This window comes from Dermacentor andersoni, chromosome 4, assembly GCF_023375885.2.
Source record: "Dermacentor andersoni chromosome 4, qqDerAnde1_hic_scaffold, whole genome shotgun sequence".
Lineage (NCBI taxonomy): Eukaryota > Metazoa > Arthropoda > Arachnida > Ixodida > Ixodidae > Dermacentor > Dermacentor andersoni.
This window is the reverse complement of record NC_092817.1, coordinates 124,982,227-124,991,521: the sequence shown is the minus strand read 5'-3', so window position 1 is coordinate 124,991,521 and position 9,295 is coordinate 124,982,227. Positions and strand designations below refer to the sequence as shown.

General features: G+C 44.8%; 1 long non-coding RNA gene across 2 annotated transcripts in view; it reads right to left on the bottom strand.

Moving 5' to 3' along the window:
- Positions 1-9,295, bottom strand: part of LOC129386422 (uncharacterized) — a 20,627-nt gene extending 11,332 nt beyond the window's left edge. The window contains exons 1-2 of one of the 2 annotated variants that reach the window (XR_008613805.2): positions 9,051-9,295; positions 2,248-2,448 (exon numbers count right to left, since the gene is read on the bottom strand). This is a non-coding gene — a long non-coding RNA (uncharacterized lncRNA). The remainder of the gene's footprint in view (positions 1-2,247; positions 2,449-9,050) is intronic. The other variant, XR_008613804.1, reaches the window with a different exon arrangement.

Here is a 9,295-nt window from a genome sequence, read left to right as displayed (position 1 = left end):
AAGACAGGCTCTGCTGATACCACGGCTACAAGTTGGCGCCAGAGTAGCGCGCGTCGTCTGTTCGCCGACGACGACAAAAATGGCACATATGGAAACAAAGCACTGTATGAGTGGAGGTCTGTCTGCGGCGGCTGCTATGAATCGCGTCCACGCATCAGCTACGCGATGGCTCTTACAATCTCCAGATTAGCGAGGCAGTCGCGCCATACTTCGCTCTGTTTGCAACGTGCCGCATAAGATAGATTGTTTGCGCCAGCCAGTATATCGTGAAATGAAAGCGCGTATAGAACTGGGCTCCAATTTTGCATTAGGGAGTGTTGAACCGTCGGTGAATTTTTTGGGGTTGCCACTGGTACAGTTCCGTCGAATTTGAAGCATAATGCGCGAGAAGCCTTGCTCAGGCAGCGTCAATCGTAAATTACGGAACTTGCGAGCATACATGTTTTTATTTGCTTCTTTTAACATTTCGCGGTCTTTCTTTCTGTTGAAAATGTTCCAGTGTTATGTTTCTTATAATTGCCTACATTCACTTTCTTTTTTTTTTAATATAGACTTGGACAATTAGGACAGTAATTCATGATTGCATGATGTGCAATTGGGGACACCTTCACGCATGCACGCACACACACGTGTGTGTTTTGATCTTTTACCATTTGTGATTTTTTTATCGTGTCTGTGTTTTGATAATTTACAATTGGAACAAAATGTTCAATCAACTGGGGAGCATCGCAATGAAAGAAGTAAATGACAATGACATATCAGTGGGACAGAGGAATCTAGAGAACTAAAAAATTATAGGCCCATTATAGGCCCATTAGCTTACTCCCAGTATTATATAGAATATTTACCAAAACAATCTCCAACAGAATAAGGACAACACTGGAATTTAGTCAACCAAGGGAGCAGAGGCTGGCTTCAGGAAAGGTTACTCTACAATGGTCCACATCCATGTCATTAACCAGGTTATCGAGAAATCCGCAGAGTACAATAAACCTCTCTATATGGCTTTCATAGATTACAAAAAATCATTTCATTCCGTAGAGATACCAGCAGTCATAAAGGCATTGCGTAATCAAGGAGTACAGACCGCTTACGTAGATACCCTAGGAAATATCTACAGAGATTCCACAGCCACCTTAATTCTACACAAGTAGGAAGATACCTATAAAGAAATGAGTCAGACAAGGAGACACAATCTCTCCAATGCTATTCGCTGTGTGCTTAGAAGAAGTATTCAAGCTAATAAACTGGGAAGGCTTAGGAGTAAAGATCGACGGCGAATACCACAACAACCTTCGGTTTGCCGATGAAATTGTTCTATTCAGCAACAATGCAGACAAGTTACAACAAATGATTGAGGACCTTAACAGGGAAAGTGTAAGAGTGGGACTGAAGATTAATATGCAGAAGACAAAGAAAACGATAAATAACCTGGCAAGGGAACAAGATTTCAAGATCGCAGGTCAGCCTCTAGAGTCTGTGGAGGAGTACGTTTACCTAAGTCAACTAATCACAGGGAACCCGGACCATGAGAAGGAAATTCACAGAACAAAAATGGGTTGGATCGCATACGGCAGACATCATGAGCTCCTGAATGGGAGCTTACCGTTATCATTGAAAAGGAAAGTAGACAATCGGTGCATTTTATCGGTGCTGACATAGGGCGCAGAGACTTGGAGGCTGACAAAGAAGCTTGAGAACAAGTTAAGGACCACGCAAAGAGCGATGGAACGAAGAATGCTAGGCATAACTTTAAGAGACAGAAAGAGAGCAGTTTGGATCAGAGAGCAAATGGGCATAGATGATATTCTAATAGACATTATGAGAAAAAAATGGCGCTGGGCAGGTCATGTAATGCGCAGACTAGATAACCATTGGACCATTAGGGTAACAGAATGGGTACCAAGAGAAGGGAAGCGCAGTAGAGGACGGAAGAAGACTAGATGGAGTGACGAAATTAGGAAATTTGCTGGTGCTATGTGGAGTCGGTTGGCGCAGGAAAGGGGTAATTGGAGATCGCACGGAGAGGCCTTTGTCCTGCAGTGGTCATGAATAGGCTGATGATGATGATGAGAGGAATCTAGTCTTAACATACTAATAATGTAACAGTAACAGTGTCACTCACCTGCTTTGACTATTCTATAAAGAAAAAGGCACTGTACTCCGATTCCCACTTGGGAGCACGTCGGCGCCCTTGAGAAAAATGCCTTGGCGGTGAGGCCAAAGCCAGAGGGAGGGGGTACGTACATGTTGGGTCGTCGAAGCAGATGACCGCTGTAGCACCACACCAGGCAGGTCTCCTCCAGGCACAGGAAGGCCCAGAATGGCGTCTCCCAGGGAACAGCAGAACGAGTCCTCTCGAAAGCTGGCTTGCGGACGGCAGCGGTGAAGCGGGAGCGTAGGGCAGGAGCATAGGAGTTGAAGACAAAGGTCCGGATGTTGCGACCGCTGGCAAAGTGACATTTCCAATAGGTTCATTTACAAAGGGGCACAATCCTCCTCCAATCACCAACAAAAGACGGAGAGTCCTTACCAATCATTATAGACTATGCAAGCCTAGCATGAGCGATTCATTTGAGCAAATCAAAGCACGCATTTTCTTTCCAACATCCCTATTGGTCTTTTCCAACATCCCTATTGGTCTCTTCCATTAGACTTTCCCTTGCTTTCCCTTTCCTTTTCCTGGCTCTTTTCCTCGTGCACCCATTTCAAGAAACAACAATAAAGTGCACAACACTATAATACAAGCGAGCGAATTGCCACTTTCCCCTTCCTTCCCGACACACACATGGCCTGTACATCCTAAACTCATTTAGAGTTTAAGAATAGGGGCCCCAAAGAGCTTTGCGGATGTTAGCGTTGGCACACGCAGGAGTGAAGAGTAGAGATGGGTCGCTCAGGAGCGAGCCATATCTTTTGAGTCACTCTTCTAAAAGAGCGAGTAAGCCATGGCTCAGTAAAAGTGAGCGGCGGTTCTTTTGGAGAGCCGGTTCAGTGAGCCGTAATGAGCCGTGCCGAACCATTCTGTCAGAGCCAGGTGTTCTGCTGGGTGCGATTTGCGCGCCATCTATTAGTAGTGCGAGAAAGCTGGTTGAGAGCCGGTTCTCTCGTTCAGTGAGCCGTGCCGAACCGTTGCGTCAGAGCTGGGTGCGATTTGCGCGCCACCTATTAGCAGTGCGAGAAAGCTGGTTGAGTGAACGGGTCGGCATGGCTCACTGAACGAGAGAAAAGCAGCTCTCCAAAAGAGCCGGACGGCTCAATGAACGAGCGAGAAGCAGCTCTCCAAAAGAGCTGGCTCTTTTGGAGAGTGGCTTCTCTCTCATTCAGTGAGCCGTTCCGACCCGTTCACTCAGAGCCGGGTCTTCTGGCAAAGTGCGTATTTCTGGGTGAGTTGGTTGAGAGCCGGTTCGTTTGGAGAGCCGGTTCTCTCTCATTCAGTGAGCCGTGCCGACCCGTTCAGTCAGAGCCGGGTCTTATGGCAAAGTGCGCATTGCTGGGCGAGTTGGTTGAGATACATTCCGAGCAAAAGAGCGCTCGCAGAGCGCTGTACATGTTGTCATCGCTTTTTATTGTCCTGCGGTGTTGCATCTTCCTTGTTGTCCGTTGTCTGGGAGCGCTGTTTCGCTCACAACTTGTCTTCTGGCAAATCATTGGCAAAGGATGGCACCGTTCGTTGACAGCTGTTGTTCGAGCGATGTCTCACGACTCCCACCGATCGTGCATTGTGAGGTAGTGCAACATTTCGAAGGTAGTAGTAAAAATACCTATAACAAGGTTATTCTACTAATGCACATATGTTTTATAAAGCCAAATAACGAGACCCTATAGCAGAGGTTACAGTGTAACCTGTATTATGAAGTCTAGTTATTTGGCTTTTATGAAAAAAAGAAAATGATATATGCATTAGTAAAATAGCCGTGCAGTAAATTTAGGCATGGTCTTTTCCATTTCTTAAGAGGGAAACAGGGCCTGTCCAGGCAGTGTTTGAAGTTGGGACGATTGATGAATGCAGATGATGAAGAGAGGAAATATATTTACATAAATGTACAAAGGCAAACCGAGTTACAGAAGCAGAGTCACACAGACGGCCGAACTAACTGTAACTAAAAAAAAAAAGGTAATTCTCACACAGAGAACACACACTACAAGACCTTACTTATCGACCCACATGTTAAAGCCTAGGTACTTGCAGAATTACAAGCCGCTGCACGGAGCTTCTAGCTAAACAATACTGACTTGACTTCTAATGCATTTGCTTGCGTTTTTGTAAGGTTTAGAAACAAAGAAGTTAGGGCGGCCGTATTTCGAGGCCCATTCTAAGCTTTGATAACCAATGAAGGTAGCCACAGCCCCTGAAGTTTGCCACAACCTCGAGCCCAGGGCTCGGCTAAAAGAAAAACAAACACATAACGAAAAAATTCCGAAAAACCTCTCCTTACGGGAGCCCTTGCCCTTATCGCGCGATGCTCTTTGTCTTCCCCGCCGCACCTGCGCGTCGCCTTTGAATGATGACAAGTTTTTTTTCTCAGCTAACTGGCCGGACCATTAACCCACTGGCTCTTCGCAGAAATGTCAGATGGTGGAGGCCCACGACCCCTCGGCACCATCAAGAATGCCAGCAAAGGAAAGGGCCCTTCACGGAACACGTGGCAGTTTGCATATTTCCGCAGAATAAGCAGCATGGAGATCCCCTGCCGTGGGAGTGGAGCATTAAAACGAGCGGCGCATGTGCTCATTGTGTGTGCCACGCTTGCTTTCTTGGTGCACTGGTGGATGTGCGCGCTTAACAAAGCTAGGAGCCTTGGGCTGTCACAGGGATGCTGTCAAGCGAACAGTGACTCCTACGCCTTTGTTAATGTTTGCGGGGAGAGAACCGGGTGGGGAGCTTGGTGCTTTACAGGGTACTCTCGGCGTAGACCGGAAGCCCACAATGGCCTCACGCTAAAAAAAAAAAAAAAAAAAAAAAAAAAAAAACATGTTGATGAAGTGCGGCCTTACACATGTTATAGGTACTTTTGCTATGTATTGAGAATATTTATCAATTACTTACTTACTTATTTTAAAAGCGTGAATTTTTGAATTGTAATTAACCTTTATTTTCTGATATTGGGGATAGAATGCTAATGATACTCTACAAGTGACAGAATGTGATGTATTTCTCCAGAAAAAACCTAATCGTCATTACAGGAGCTTTCTGTTCTTGTGGTACTTTAAAATCCACTTTGTCAAAATAAGAATAAAAACTAAATTTTATTTCAACTTTATATTTTGCTGACCTTATCAGAAGTGAGATGACCCCTCTTTTCTGTACAAATTTGGCCAGCTTTAGAAAATATTCTTTCACAGGGTACACTTGTCGTGGGTATACAAAGCCATTTTAAAGCCAGTGCATACAAGTTCGGGTAGGTGAATTTTCTACTTTCCCACCACTTCAGCGGATCATTCTTACGGTTCAAGTACAGCTCGTTGAGGTATTATCTACCTCAACGACGGCCTGAGCTGTAGGGTCTCGGTTTCCTTGCAAGGAACTCAAACTCGCGTCAAACTCATCCCATACTGAGGAGGTCTGAACAGGCGTTGCGGGCTCATTGCTTGGTCCGGGTTGTGTACTTTGGATAGTCGCTTTTACCCTCAAAACAAGCGCTTTCTTATTCGCCTTAAACTTTGCATCATCCCCAAAGCCTTGCGACATAAACCGTGGGTCCAAAATTAGGGATTGAGAAATTAACTCGTTTGATTCTCTGTTTCCAAATTGCCGTGTCAGACCATCTACGAGTTCGTTTGCAAGCTTTGCAATAGCCTCAGGAGTGTGTCTATTAGTCTCAAGATAATGTTTTACTTTTCTCGTCATTATTCTGGACAAAACAGTCGTTTCAGACAATGACACATTTGCTTCAGCAGAAATTTCTGTTATATCATTAAATACTGACAACACCTGAATAGCATGGGCCCGTTCTGTCCATTCTTGTTCTTCTAACTGCTCTTTGTAACCAAGTAATGCCAGAGTTGAAACGAGTGGCTCTTTGTTTCCGAATAACCTCTCTAACATGTCAAAGGTGGAATTCCACCGAATGGGAACATCTTGCTTTAATTCAAGTTTAGCTTTGTTCAATGAAGCTTGCATCTCGCGAAGTTTCGAGAGTGCCGAGCTGCTTTGCTTGAAGTACTGGACTATGGACTTGGATTTTTCAAGTTTTGCCCCAATGGATGCTGAAATGGCAGCGGTGACCATTAAATTTAAAACATGCGCAAAACAACCCAGGTTTCGGAGATTTAATTCTGCGACAGCTGCTTTCATGTTAGCAGCATTGTCAGTGACAACTGCACAAATTTTATTTCTGATAGCAAACCTTTCTAGAGCTTCATTTATCCAGGCTGCTATATTGTGACTCGTGTGTCTGTAGGAAAATTCCGAGCATTCAATCAGACACAATCGTAAGCAAGTAGCCTGATCAATGTAATGAGCAGTGATGGCATAAAAGCTAGTATTATTAATATTAGTCCATTCATCACACGTCAGGCAAACAGCTGGGGCATCGAGCAGAGCCGATTTAATTTTGTCTAGGAGTTCGCTATGAACCACGGGCAATAAACTATTTGTCAGTGTCTTGCGGCTCGGTAAGCTGCAATTTGGATTTAAAATATTAATGAATTGTCTTAATTCCTTATCTTCAACCAGTGAAAACGGATGGTACTCCTTGCAAATCATTTTCAGTAAGTGAACATCAATCAACCTTTTTTCTTTCTGCGCTAACACTGGTCTAACTGCATCGACATATCGAGTCGATGACTGCGAGAACTGGCCTGATCTAGGCCCAGGCGTTCAGTACGGGGTTGATGAAGCCGTCAAAGTCAAAGCTGGCGACAGCAGACCCCTTTCTGGTGCATCCGAATTGTCCGATAATTCGCTGTGGCTCCTTGAACGTGAAGAGCTTGGCCACGGCGCCGAGGAATGAGCAGCAGGGTCGTCAATGCTCTCGCCACTTGAGGAAGGTGATCGGGAGCGGCGGGGTTCAACTCAGCCAAAGGACACTGCGGTGTGCTTCTTCGTCAAATGCTGTCGAAGATTTCCAGTCGAGCCAGATGACAGAGAGAGCACAATTTGACAGTATCTGCATTTCGCCTTGCCGTCCGGCAATTTTGCGAAGTGGTACCAAATTTCGCTGGTTATGAGATTTGATGACATTAATCTAGGAATGAAATAGAAAGGGAGAATGCCGCATTAAAATTTATGCACGAGTTGAAAAGGCATAATAAAAAAAAAAATTGGGGGTCGCTTAAGCTTCGCCTTTAACAGTGGAACGCGACAGCGTGTTGCAGCGTTGCCGAGGAGTACATGGAGCGCCATCGCCCGTTCGGTGCGACGTGTGGCTCGTTGGACAATTTAAGGAATGCACACCTGTCTCACATATCTCGGTGGACACCCGAACCGGGCCGTAAGGGAAGGGAAATGGAATGAACAATTGCTTTTAAGGAAAGGAAATGACGCCTGTCACATTTCTCGCTGGACACCCGGATCGTGCCTGCGTGATCCGGGTGCTACTTGCGCTCACACCTGCGCTATTTTCACCCACGGCCAAAGATGCCGACGACACCAGCTTTACTGCGACACGAGCTCCTTAATGCTGTCGCGTTAAAAAGTCGCTGTTTCCCCCAAGGGCGAGGCATCGACTGCAATTTCAAATTAGTGGAAAGCTATATGGGTCATTCCACGCCAAACATCCCAGACGTTGCGCTCGACCATTTCCAATTTGTAAAAAAAAAAAAAAATTCCTGGAACCTTATCCTAATGTGCGCAATCAAAGCCGCAAATATTTCTGCCGAAAAAAATTTATTCGCGAGGCGAGGGCAGTTTGAAGATTTAAAAAAGGAGAGAAACCAGGCGCTGCTCAATCATTATTTTAAAAAAAGAAGCTAATTTTTAGAAAACACTTCACCAGTTTTTTCATTGAAATTTGCACAGATAACGCCTTTTGATACAATTCGGAGCATGCAGCTTTACAAGGCGCAAATATTTTTGAAATAAATCGAAAAAGAAGTATGAAAATGTACCATTTTTGCCGGGTTTTATTTTGTTTTAAACATCAAAGTGCTCTCAGAAATTCGGAAATAGCAGTTCTGTTTTTCTAGAGACTGCGTACATCCAAGTGAAAAAAAAAATACTAAACTTGCAAAAAGTGCGTTTTTAGCCAGAAACACTGGTTAATTTCACCCTGAGGTGGTCCAAGTAAAAATACCAGCAATACCATGGCACATAGAACAGTTTATTGTCTTTCATTCCCGAAATTTTTGTTTAAAGCGAGAAAAAAAAAAAACGTTTGACGTTGAACTCTCGCGCCGCAAGTTGCGGCGTCTTTTAACGCCTATTCGCCGCAGAGCACGACACTGCGGCCAGACGAAATGTAGATATCTTCTTTAGCTCCAGCCCTAAAATGCACGACACCGAGCGATGGCAAACTGCAGTCGTTCTCTGGCCGTAAGTGTTGCGCCATGCCAGGTGTCGTGTTCTGCGGTGAAGAGGCGTTAACAGACAACGCAACTTGCGAAACGAGAACTGAACTTCAAACAAAAATTCTTTTCTCGCTTTAAGCGCAAATTACCTCCATAAAAATTTCATAAATGAAAGGAAATAAACTGTTCTCCGTAACCCGCTATTGGCCATAAGTATTGTTCCATTCCAGGTGCCATGTTCTGCGGCGAAGTGGCGTTAAGAGACGTAGAACTTGCGACGCGAGAGCTCAACTTCAAAAACTCTTTTCTCGCTTTCAACAAAAATTACTTCGACAAAAATTTCAGAAAATGAAAGACAATAAATTGTTATATGTACTCCGTTATATCTTGTATTTTTACTTGGACAACAAAACAAAGTTTATACAGCAAAAGAAACGATACAGAGGATTTCACAATCACTCGTACGTGCACATACAAAGAGAATTACAAATCCAATGCAACTCGTGCAAAAACACTTGAGAAAGATTACAATACAAAAAAATCTTTGCACCTAAAGTGCACTAGCACAGAGAGAGACAAACAAAACACAATTTGTTCACCTGGCACTGCGACAGTCCGACGACCTGAGGGACACGACGGGGCCTATCCGCAGGTTGGCGCACGTTGTCTCGCTGGTCCGTGGCTGGTCGAGTGGTGTTCTCCCGAAAGTCGAGCGGGCGCGCTTCTCAGAAGCTTAAACGGCGGCTCGGGCTGGCTGACAGCGGTTAAAGCCCCTTATTTATAGGCGCTGTCCGCGTCTTTCGTTCCTTCCATACCGCCAAAAGAAAGGGCGGATGTGACATCC